Source organism: Pongo abelii, chromosome 8 (genome assembly GCF_028885655.2).
Source record: "Pongo abelii isolate AG06213 chromosome 8, NHGRI_mPonAbe1-v2.0_pri, whole genome shotgun sequence".
NCBI classification, from domain to species: Eukaryota; Metazoa; Chordata; class Mammalia; order Primates; family Hominidae; genus Pongo; species Pongo abelii.
In genome coordinates this window covers 108,196,208-108,207,763 of record NC_071993.2, presented here as the reverse complement: position 1 = coordinate 108,207,763, position 11,556 = coordinate 108,196,208, and the positions used below count along the sequence as shown (strand labels likewise).

Here is an 11,556-nt window from a genome sequence, read left to right as displayed (position 1 = left end):
GATGAGAAACTGAGGTCTGAAGTCAGACTGTTGGTAATGTCAAAACGTGGATCCCCTGATCCTCAGACCCCCAACCCCAGCCCTCCTGCCTCTATACTCAGCTCTCCTGGACACTGAGAGGTCAAGTTCCCTCTGTCTGTGGTTGCCATACCTACAGGTTTCAGAGTGAGACAGCCTCTGGCTCTTCCAAATCTAAATGCTGCTGAAATCGCCACCCAGAAAAACCTTTCTGTCTCCAGACATCTCTGTCTTAATCCGTTTCCCTTGGTGGATTGTGGCTGGGAGGAGGGAGGAGGAGCTGTCGTTGTGAAGCCTCTCCTAATTGATTTCTCTCTGATGAGGTGACATAATCCTTTCTGGCTGCCCTTACAGCTTCTCCAGTTTCTTGAAACAGCTTCTCCATATTCTTTCTCCTGGCCTCCCACATATTCCCTGGGCTGGAAATCTTTTGATTTTAATCTTGGCAGCCACCCTCCATGACAGCCTTAGGTCTGCACATTCATTGAGAGAGCCTTGCTTCCTTCCCAGAACCCTGCACACGGGTGTACATGGGTACACATACATGCACACACACGCATACACATGTACACACTTACATGCGTGCGCACACACACACACACACACATATACACACACACATCCTTTATTAGGAGTGAGTTTACTACTACATTCTGGCCTGTCTCCCACGTTCAAGTCAGGCAAAGGGGAACAGCAGCTTTGAAGATGGATTTAACCAGTTCTTCCTGAGGTGAGGCGTTTCTTGCCAAATCTATCAATGGCTTGTTGGGGGTCAAGGGAAGGTTCGAGGCCTGCTGTTTGTTCTTTGCTCAGCCTTGGGACAGCTGGGGGAAACAGGCTTGCCTGGGCAGTCCTGACCGCACGGCTAGGAAAGTCGACACCATTCTCCTAGACCTCTGGCTGCCTTTTCCTTCAAGACCCCTGACCCCTTTGCCAAGTCCCTCACCAGGAGGAGAGCCCCAGAGACCAGGTGGGCTGAAGCAGAGGCCTCTGGCCCCGGACCCTCTGAGCCAAGCTGGGTCAGAACTCAGGCCTCCCACACTATCATTCTTGTCCCCCACTTTCATCCAGCCTGCTCTGGGGGAGGGAAGAAGGAGATTGGTTGGGTGCAGTGCAGTGTTTCTGGGGACTGGGGGGGCAGGGGGAGTCCATTCAAATTGACAAAAATAGAACATCAGCCTCATATCATTTTTCTCAAAACAAGATTTATTGAAGTTCTGTCGGTGAAAATCGCTGCTGTGTGGAACGCTTAACTTATAGATTAGATTACTCAGTCGTGCCTTACTACATTTTTCATTAGAAACATATTGGCTGGGAGAGTTTGACCTCATAATCTCTGCATTTTAAACAATAACCAGAGGAAAACCAAATAGAAGGCACAAGTTAACGCTTTTCTCCCCCCAGCATTTCCCCCTGGGAGAGCTTGGAGCGAGGGCCTGGGAAGGGAACAGGAGTGGAATCTGCTGTGTGAGCAATTCCCCATCTCCCTGCCCATTCCCCAGAGGCTGCTGGAGGCGGCTGGGGGTGGCAGGAGGCGGTGGGCTGCCCTGAGTCCTTGGGGCTTGGGCCCTGCCAGATCCCTGCCTCAAGTGGCCCAGAGCTCTGCAGGGCCCCAGCCCAAGGTAGGTTAGCATACATGAGGGGAGGAGGGGCCGGAGCATCAGGAGGGAGAGGGCATTTTTTTCTGTCCCCCAGGGAGAGCTCAGTCTAGGTAGGGACACAGGAGCCATAAAGATTCAGATGAGTGTATCAAATCCTCACATTGTACCCTGTGAATATGCTCAATCTTTATTTGACAATTAAATACTAAAAAAAAAAAAAAAAAAAAAAAAAAAAAAGGAAAGACCCAGAAGAATCCAGAATCCCAGGGCAACTCTGGAGCTCTATAGGAAGCTGCAGGAGTGGAGATGTGAGGACAGAACTACCCCTTGCTCCTCCACCAGAGGGGGAGAAGTCTCCTTACAGGGGGATTTTATGAAGGAAGGAGCAACTCCAAGGTGAGGCTGAGTTGGGGCAGTCTAGGCTGGCCTAGGGCATTCTGACCATTCCTTTCAGCCTGGGGCAAAGGTACCTAAGGGACCCTAGTCCTGAAGCCCCCAGGCTGAGCCTGCAGGTGCTGGCTGCTGGCTCCAGGGAAGGGAAGGGGGCTATCCAGGTGCAAAGCAGATCCCGGGTCACTTTACGACTGCTGATCTGATTCCTTGGAGAGTGGAACCCCCACCCCCTACTCGGTTTCTACTTTCCGAGGCTTTGGTGATTTCCAAGTTCTGACACAGTCATTAGTTACAAAGAGCAATTATTTTTTCTTTGTCATTAAGTCATTTTTTAAATGGCTCCAGGCGACATCACAGAACAAAGAAACAAAATATCCATGAAAAGGCTTAATCACAAATTACTAATTATTTCACCCCCCCAAATCGTGAAATCTGAACCCCATGAAAAAAGAGAAGGTCTCCCGTCCATAAGCTCGCCATGGCTCTTAGGCACCTAATCCATCATGGTGGGGGGCACTTCCTGGCCCCCTCTGAGCCCCGGGGGAGGGGGTGGTAGGGAGTCCCCCATTGCTGACCTTTGAAGTCACCTTCTGCCCATAGATACAGCCCTTCAGCCAATGGGGGGCAGCTTGAAAATGAGTGGGGGACCCAGCCAGAGCCCCCGTACCTTGGGCTTGCGATGCCTCCACCCCTCCTCCCAGGCCAGCAGCCTCTGGCCGCGGCATTCCACTCTGGGCCCTTTGAAGCCTATGGGCCACAAGCGGAGGAGCCGCCCCCCTGCCGTGGGGCTCCTAGAATCTCCAGCTGGAAAACAAACCGGAGGAGGAAGTCATCCTGGAGGGGAAGCTCCAGGGTCCCCAGACGTGAGGAAATAAAATGTGTTTGACACCAAGATATATGGGAGGAGGGGGGACGTCCGGGGTTTGGGCCCCTCTATCGGCCAGGCTTTCTCCTAGGGCGGATTGCGGTCTCCTTATCTGACCCTTGCTGAGAGAGAAGGAGCAGCGTGGAGGAGGTGGCAGTCAGGGAAGCCTTGTCTCAGTCCAAGAGCAAAGGTGAGTCTGCCAGGGCAGTAGGTTCTGAGGGAGGGCCGGCCTTTGAGGAAATGCCCACACTTGCCCCACCTGTCTGCCCACTACATCCAGTTTCCCTAGAGCAGCCTACCCCGAGCTTGAGAGACCAGCAGTCATGGAGAGAAAGAGCCTGGGAGGATGGGATTGCAGGTTCAGATGTTGGCCGTGGAAAAGGAGGGGTAGGTGGGAGGGCGTGGTGGAGCCCCAACTTCAAAACCCACATAATCTCTCCTCACAGCTCAACCTCGAACCTGACTTCAGAGAAAGCCCAATCCTCTTCATTCATCTGTTCAGCAAACTCTTACCAAACACTTGTTCTGTGCCAGGCAGTAGGAATACATTGGTGGACACGATAGAGCTAGGTCCTCTCTTCATGGAGACCAACTTTACTTGAGTATTTTTTTGTTAAGAAGATCTGGGTCAAAGAGAAAGTCAGAGCTATGCCCAGTGTGTCTGTCCCAGCCTTTGCCCACTGTGGCTGTCTGGATAATTGTCTTTGGCTGTTTTCTGACTCCCAAGTCACACTACTCTCTTAAGTACAGGTCTTGTAGGTCTCCTGGGTTCACTTCTGTGCCTGTCCTGGGCACCTGATACAGAGGTGGGGAAGGTCAAAAGTGGAAGGAAGAAGGTAGGCAAGCGGGAGTTTAATAAACAGAACCTACTTAACAAATGGTTGGAGCCATTGTTTCTATATCACATGACCTATGAAGACCTTGAGTATAAATATCCAAAATATTGGAATCACAAGCGTTGTCCCAGCAAGAGAGCTTACAACTCAAACAAAAGTCCCCAGCCATGCACCCGTCCTCATTCTCCCTCTTTCTCTTTCTTGTCAAACTGTCTCCTTTCTTCCCTCTCTTAAAATCATGCTGATCAAGGAACATCTGAAAATATGCTGGGACTTGGGCTGTCTTTATTCATTTATTTTATTTTTATTTTATTATTATTATTTTTTTTTGAGATGAAGTTTCACTCTGTTTTCTAGGCTGGAGTGCAATGGCACGATCTCGGGTCACTGCAACCTCCGCCTCCCGAGTTCAAGTGATTCTCCTGCCTCAGCCTTACAAGTAGCTGGGATTACAGGTGCGCACCTCCATGCTTGGCTAATTTTTGTATTTTTAGTAGAGACGGGGTTTCACCATGTTGGCCAGGCTGGTCTCGAACTCCTGACCTCAGGTGATCTGCCCTCCTCGGCCTCCCAAAGTGCTGGGATTACAGGTGTGGGCCACTGTGCCCGGCCTATTTATTTATTTATTTATTTATTTATTTGTTTGTTTATTTATTTATTTTGAGATGGAGTCTCACTCTGTCGCCCAGGCTGGAGTGCAGTGGCACAATCTTGGCTCACTGCAACCTCCTCCTCCCTGGTTCAAGTGATTCTCCTGCCTCAGCCTCCCGAGTAGCTGTGATTACAAATGTGCACCATCACACCCAGCTAATTTTTGTATTTTTGGCAGAGACGGGGTTTCACTATGCTGGCCAGGCTGGTCTCCAACTCCTGACCTCAAGTGATCCACCTGCCTAGGCCTCCCAAAGTGCTGGGATTACAGGTGTGAGCCACCACACCTGGCCTATTTATTTACTTTTTTTGAGAGAGAGTCTTGCTCTGTTGCCCAGGCTGGAGTGCAGTGGTGTGATTTCGGCTTACTGACACGTCCGCCTCCCAGATTCAAGCGATTCTCCTGCTTTAGCCTCCCACTAGCTGGGACTACGGGCTCAAGCTACCACCACAGCCGACTAATTTTTGTATTTTTAGTAGAGGTAGGGTTTCTCCATGTTTCCCAGGCTGGTCTTCAACCCCTGACCTCAGGTGATCCACCCGCCTTGGCCTCCCAAATTGCTGGGATTACAGGTGTGAGCCATGGTACCAGCCCAGGCCGTCTCTATTAAAAATACAAAAATTAGCCAGGCATGGAGGCGGGTGCCTGTAATCCCAGCTACTTGGGAGGCCAAGGCAGAGAGAATCGTTTGAACCCAGGAGGCAGAGGTTGCAGTGAGCTGAGCTTGCACCACTGCACTCCAATCTGGGCGACAGAGCAAGACCATGTCTTGAAAATAAATAAATAAATAAATAAATAAATAAATAAATAAATACATCTCTTTAAAAGGAACAGGCTTTTTCTTGGAGATTATCTGCTCCATCCTCCTGCTGCCAGTGATGGCAGCCACTCCTCAGACCTGTAGTAGGTATGAGCCTTGGGTAATAGCCCTCCTGTCCCCCAGTAGCCGTTCTGTCTTTCTTCTTTTAATAATAAAACCCCCAAGTGTTAGCTGGAGCATGGCCACCTGGTTTAGGACTACATTTCCCAGACTCCCTTGCAGCTAGGTGTGTTTGGGTAACCAGATTCCAGCCAATGAGATGCAAGCAGAAGTAGTGTGTGCTTCCGGACTCTGCCCATATGAAGGAGTTGACACCCTTTTCTCCCCTTTTCACTGAGTGTAAATGGTTATAGAAACTAGAGCAGTCATCTTAGACCTCAAGATGGAAGCCATGTGTTGAGAATGGTGGAAGCACAGTAAAGAGAGACCCTGGAGCCCAGACATTGGAGTGGAGCTGCCACATCTGCCCTGCAGCACTTCTGCTTAGATTTTATGATAAAGAGAAACAAACTTATTAGGTGCTTAACCTACTATAATTTTGGAATTTGCTTTATTTCTTTCCTTTTGCTTCTCTGAGCAAACAAAAAGCAAATGAGCTAAGGCAGCACCATCCGATACAATGTGAACCACATATGTTATTTAAAATCATCTAGTAGATAGCACCACTGCATTCCAGCCTGGGCGACAGAGCAAGAACTTGTCTCAAAAAAAAAAACAAAAAAAAAAAACTTCTAGTAGACACATTTAAAAAAAAAAAAAGAAACAAGTGAAATTAATTTATATTACATTTAACTCCATATTTTCAAAATATTACTTCAGCATGTGAACAATATAAAAATTTATATTAAAGAGATAAAGAGGTCCAGGCTCAATGGCTCACACCTGTAATCTCAGCACTTTGAGAGGCCAAGGTGGGAGGACCGCTTGAGCCCAGGATTTTGAAACCAGCCTGGGTAACATAGCAAGACCCCGTTTCTACAAAAATTTTAAAAATTAGCTGGGTGTGGTGGTATGTGCCTATAATCCCAGCTACTCAGGAGGCTGTGGTGGGAGGATCACTTGAGCCCAGGAGTTTGAGGCTGCAATGAGTTACGATTGCACCACCGCACCCCAGCCTGGGTGATAGAGGGAGACGCTGTCTCAAAAAAAAAAACAAAAAAATAAAAAACAAAAAACCCCCCAAAAAACAGAAAGAAAGAAAAAAGAGAGATAAAGAGTTTACATTCTTTTTTTCATGCTAAGTCTTCAAAATCCAATGTATATCTTACACTCACATCTGAATTGGACTAGCTGCATTTCAAATGCGCAATAGCCACATTTGGCTAGTAGCCAGCGCAGATTAAGGGAATTGCCAGAGGTTGAAACCAATTAGAGACTGAGGACCAGCCGTAAGTTAAGAATAATAGTTACAGTAACCACTGTTCCTACTGCTGCAAGGGCCTTTTGGCAGCATTATTCCTTTTCCAGCCAGATGCTTGGCATACCCAGCGTGCTCTGGCTTGAGCCCACGAGGAACAACTATGCCTTAGTTTACTATATTGGACCCTGGAGAAGGACTATCTTAGGAAGCAAGTAGGCCCCTAGGAAGATGGAGAAAGAAAAGGAAAAGCTAGGGTATGGGTTACCCTCCAATCTCCACTTTGGCTTTAATCAGGATGGAGGGGACCAGGAAAAACAGTACAGGTCTGATCACAGAGTTGTTATGTTCAGGGAGACCCAGGGCCATGACATATGCCTCCTGAGCTCCTCTAAAGGATCAGGCTTATCTCATATATTATGTGGCTTAAAGAAAGAACAATGATACCACATGAAGAGTCCATATTTACCAATGTAATATTTATCACCTTATCACTCCCTCATCTGGATAACAAGTCAACATCTCCACCACCATCACAATCACCTCTTCACTTGTGACCACAATTATTGTCACTATCATTCACTGATACTGCCATCACCCCTAAAACGATTGTTTCTGTTACTCTAGCTTCAATATCACCATGTCCTTCCCCATGACAATAGTTATCATCCTTACTCCCTTTGTCCCCTTGGCAACAACCATTAACCATGGCAACACTATGACCACTCATCACCCCATTCCTGCTATTACCATAATTACTACAATCTCTGTCACTATCAATCTCACTACAACAACTTCCACCATCACCATAATAATGAAATTAGGCCTTGCAGCATCGCCACCACCTCGGTATTGTAAGGACACCCCCAGATCCCCTTTTCCTGTCTAGAAGTCTCCTAGTATACCCAAAATTTCCATCTGGTCAAAATAAGCTCTTAAACCCCTTGTCCCCTGGCAGCCCCCTCACTCAATCATTCTTGCCTCAGGCTCAAGTTCGCATTGCTCTGTTTGACCTTTTAGATTCTGGACTCCTTGCCTGTCCTGACCACAGTCCATTGAAATCTTCACTGTCTTTCTGCCTGCTTGGATGCTCTGGCTTTGGGGCCCTTAGTTGATAACTAACTTGTGGCCACTTAGCTGTAGGCATTCTGCCATCAGTTATAGATGCCTGCCTGGCTGGGCCCGGGGAGCTCAGCAGTGCCTTGCCCTCTCAGGGGGACTAATATCCTGCCAATATCTTTTCTTGGATTTTTGCTGAGCACAAACAGGCTGGGTTTGTCTAGTTGATCCCTGAAGGCAGGTTGGTCCCTGAAGGCAGGTTGGTCCCTGAAGCCCAAAGGAAGCAAGGAAAGGGTATTTCCCCGCAGGACTTACCAATATAGAAAACCTGTCCTTGTTAGTATAGTGGTGAGTAAAAAAAAAAAGAAAGAAAGAAGGCCAGGTGCAGTGGCTCATGCCTGTAATCCTAGCACTTTGGGAGGCTGAGGTGGGCGGATCATGAGGTCGTGAGTTCGAGACCAGCCTGGCCAACATAGTGAAACCCCGTCTCTACAAAAAATACAAAAATTAGCCAGGCATGGTGGCACATGCCTGTAGTCCCAGCTACTCAGGAGGCTGAGGCAGGAGAGTCGCTTGAACCTGAGAGGCGGAAGTTGTGGTGAGCCGAGATCATGCTACTGTACTCCAGCCTTGGCAACAGAATGAGACTCCATCTCAAAAAAAAAAAAAGAAAGAAAGAAAGAAAGAGAGAGAAAAGGAAAAAAAAAATCCTGATGCATGGAAAGTGCCACAGGAAGGAGAAGAGGTTAGGGGCAGGAGATAAGCTCTGCTCCCCTGCTGCTTGTCCAGTGGAGATCACAATGGTCTTGTTTTGGCTCATATATTTCCCAGAAAGGTTATCCCCAGAAAGAATGGAGACACGTTACTCTTTTTTGGAAGGTGTGCTATAGAGAGAGACCTGGATATCCCACATCTCTTCCACGGACAGTGAGATCTTGGGCTCTGAAGCATTTGGGGAGAGGGACCTCCTCCAGGGTTACCGATGATAGTGACCATGTTAGAGGCAGCAGGAGCTGTCACCTCTCCCCACCCCTGGACTCTGGCCAAAGCCCCTCCAGTCACTCTCTTGTCCTCTCAGGGATGCATAGGCACCTATGTTTTCTGCAAGCAGCCAACTCCTCCAGTTACACATGGTTTGAGTCCCTGCATGGGGAGAGAAAGGACCCAGTATATGCATCTGGATTGAGTTCAGATCCCAAAACACATCTCTTGACCTGATCATGTAATCCAAAAGGAATTGCTCTCCAATCCCCAGATCTGAATAAATTTTACCAGAGTGCTATGGTGTGGAGGGGTGAAGTAGGAAGAAGGGAACTGGATTCTTGTTTGATGTTTTGAGACTAGATTCCTTCTCAATGCCTGGCACAAGGCTCTGCCCAAGGCGGAGACTATCTACAGAAAAAATGGGCTTGGAGGCTCCCTGGCATGTGCGCAAGGCTGCTTACACTTTGAGGACAGCCCAAATGCTCAGTAGTTACCCCCACCTCACCTCCAATGCTGGGCAAATGGATGATGAAGTGACCCTGGGAGGTGGCCAGGTGGGAGGGAAACTAGCAGCTTCCCCTTGCCACCACCAGAAGACATAATGGCCATAGACATACCTGTTAATGAGCACAACCTCTCCCCACTTCCATCACCAGAGAAAAGGGATACAGTCCTCCCTTTCCCCATCTTCCTTTCATTCATTTGTTCCATTTTTAATTTAGTGATTACCATGTGCTAAGCACTGGAGCTTGGTGACCCAAAGATGAATAAGACTCGACTCTTATCCTTAAGGAGCCTGCAGACTGATCAAGTCATTCCTGAGAAGAGAGGAAGGAAAAGATACCCTTGGCCTTTCCAGCTTGTCAAGGGTCAACTGAATTCCTGAGCTGGTCCCCCTGAGAGGGCAGTGGGCGAGATTCCAGCAGGTAATGGATGAGCACAGCTATGCCCTGACAGGGACATTGCCTGCAATTGGTTCCAGTCATATATGGAGCCAAACTGCTTTGAAAATTGGGGGGGATGGTGACAGAAGAGAGCAGGCCCGCCCCCTCCCCCATCCCCTAAGAGCCTAGGGCCCTGTCCTGATCCCTCTTCTGGGAGATGAAACGTGTGGTTTCCCAAAGCTAGGAGCAGAGCAAATATCTTCTGCCTCGGAGGGGCCGGTCTCTGCACAGGCTGGGAACCCCCAGGGAAGCAGCACTGAAGGCCCTAGGAGAGAGGGCAGAGGCCAGAGGCAGGGTACTGCCTGCTCAGGAGGTCAGATTCCAGAGCAAACAGCAAGCTGTCTGCCTTTTCAGACTCTGAAAGGATGGGGGTAGGGGCAGGAAGGGAGGGTGAAAGTTTAGAGCCCCTGTGGGTAGGGAAGGGGCCTCCAGGGTCTGACAGGCACCCCCAGGACACTGTGTCTGCCCAAGCCTTTACTGGTAAAGTGGAGGCCAGTGCAGCCACCGGCTGAGTGCAGCCACTGGGTCAGTGCAGCGGCCGGGCGAGTGCAGCCCTCGGATTTTGCCCCAGTAACCAGAGTCCCATTAGCACAGTCTGAGCAGGGGGCCTGGCAGAGCACTTCGTCCTCCTCTCTCATTTAGGGGGGAAACAGTTCTCACAGGGACAACCACCATCTTGAGTCTCTTCTGTCAACTGCCCTGTGGTCTGTCTGGCCACACTGGGGCAGAGCATCACTCCAAGAAACTCTCTGATCTCATTTCGCTAGCTGAGCAGGTTCCCACCTCTGTTCCTAGCGCACCAGCATGAGTGAGCCTCAGGAACCGCCCGAGATTTTAGGAGTTAGGAGTGGGTCTAGCTGTGCTGATGGCCACCTGGGGCTCTCGTGAACTCTAGCCTCCTCCCATCCGCCCACCGAGGGCATCGTCAGGCCTCTGTGCTGAGCCATTTGCCTCCTGCTCTGCCCCAAACCTGTTCAACCCCCAACATTCTCACTTTCCTGTCCCCTTCATGCTTCTTAGCTCATTTCTCTCTGCTTCTGCAAACCTCCCTGCCAAATGTTCCCCCACCCCAAACCGACCCTTTTCATCTCTATGTCCCCTCCGTGTACACCTCTCTCAAAATGCAGGGCCACGGGGCCCTCCTTCTTAGGGACTAGGCCATGCCTAGGGGTAGGGCTGGTGTGGCATCAGTGACAAAAAACTGCTATGTCTACCCGAGTAAGTCACATAATACACAAGCAGGGGCCAGGCATGGTGGCTCATGCCTATAATCCCAACACTTTGGGAGGCCGAGGCGGGTGGATCACTTGAAGCCAAGAGTTCAAGACCAGCCTGGCCAACATAGTGAAACCCCGTCTCTACTAAAAATACAAAAATTAGCTGGGGGGGTGGTGGTGGTGTACACCTGTAATCCCAGCTACTCAGGAGGCTGAGGCAGGAGAATCGCTTGAACCCGAGAGGTAGAGGTTGCAGTGAGCTGAGATCTTGCCATTGTACTCCAGCCTGGGCAATAGAGTGAGACTCTGTCTCAAAAAAAAAAAAAAAAAGCAAAAATTAGCCTAGCATGGTGGTGCAGGCCAGCTACTTGGGAGGGTAAGGCTGGAGAATTGCTTGAACCCGAGAGGCAGAGGCTGCAGTGAGCTGAGATGGCACCACTGTACTCCAGCCTGGGCGACAGAGTCAGACCCCGTCTCAAAAAAAAAAAAAAGACACAAGCCGGATTGGTGGCGTGAACCCCAGTGTGGAGCAAAAAAAAGGGCTGGCCCTGGGACAGAGGCCTGAAGAACATGGACAGGGGTCTCTCCTGCGAAATGCTGCCAAGGCCTGTCTAATCGCAGGTGCCTGTGGCCCAGCTACTATCCAAGTGTGTCCCTCCGAAATTCATGTGGAACCCTAATCTCCACTGTAGTGGTAATAAGAGGTGTGGCCTTTGGGAGGTGATTAAGACTCGAGGGCTCTGCCTTCATGAGTGGGATTACTGTCCTTAGAAAAGAGGCTGAAGGGAGCTCCCTAGCCCCTCCCCCCAC

At 49.5% G+C, this 11,556-nt stretch overlaps 1 long non-coding RNA gene across 1 annotated transcript; it reads left to right on the top strand.

The window, feature by feature from the left end:
- Positions 1–379: 379 nt before the first annotated feature.
- LOC112135250 (uncharacterized) lies at positions 380–11,059 on the top strand. Its single transcript, XR_002916556.3, has 3 exons — positions 380–748; positions 2,969–3,067; positions 9,308–11,059. It is a non-coding gene; the product is annotated as an uncharacterized LOC112135250 (long non-coding RNA).
- The last annotated feature ends 497 nt before the right edge of the window (positions 11,060–11,556 follow it).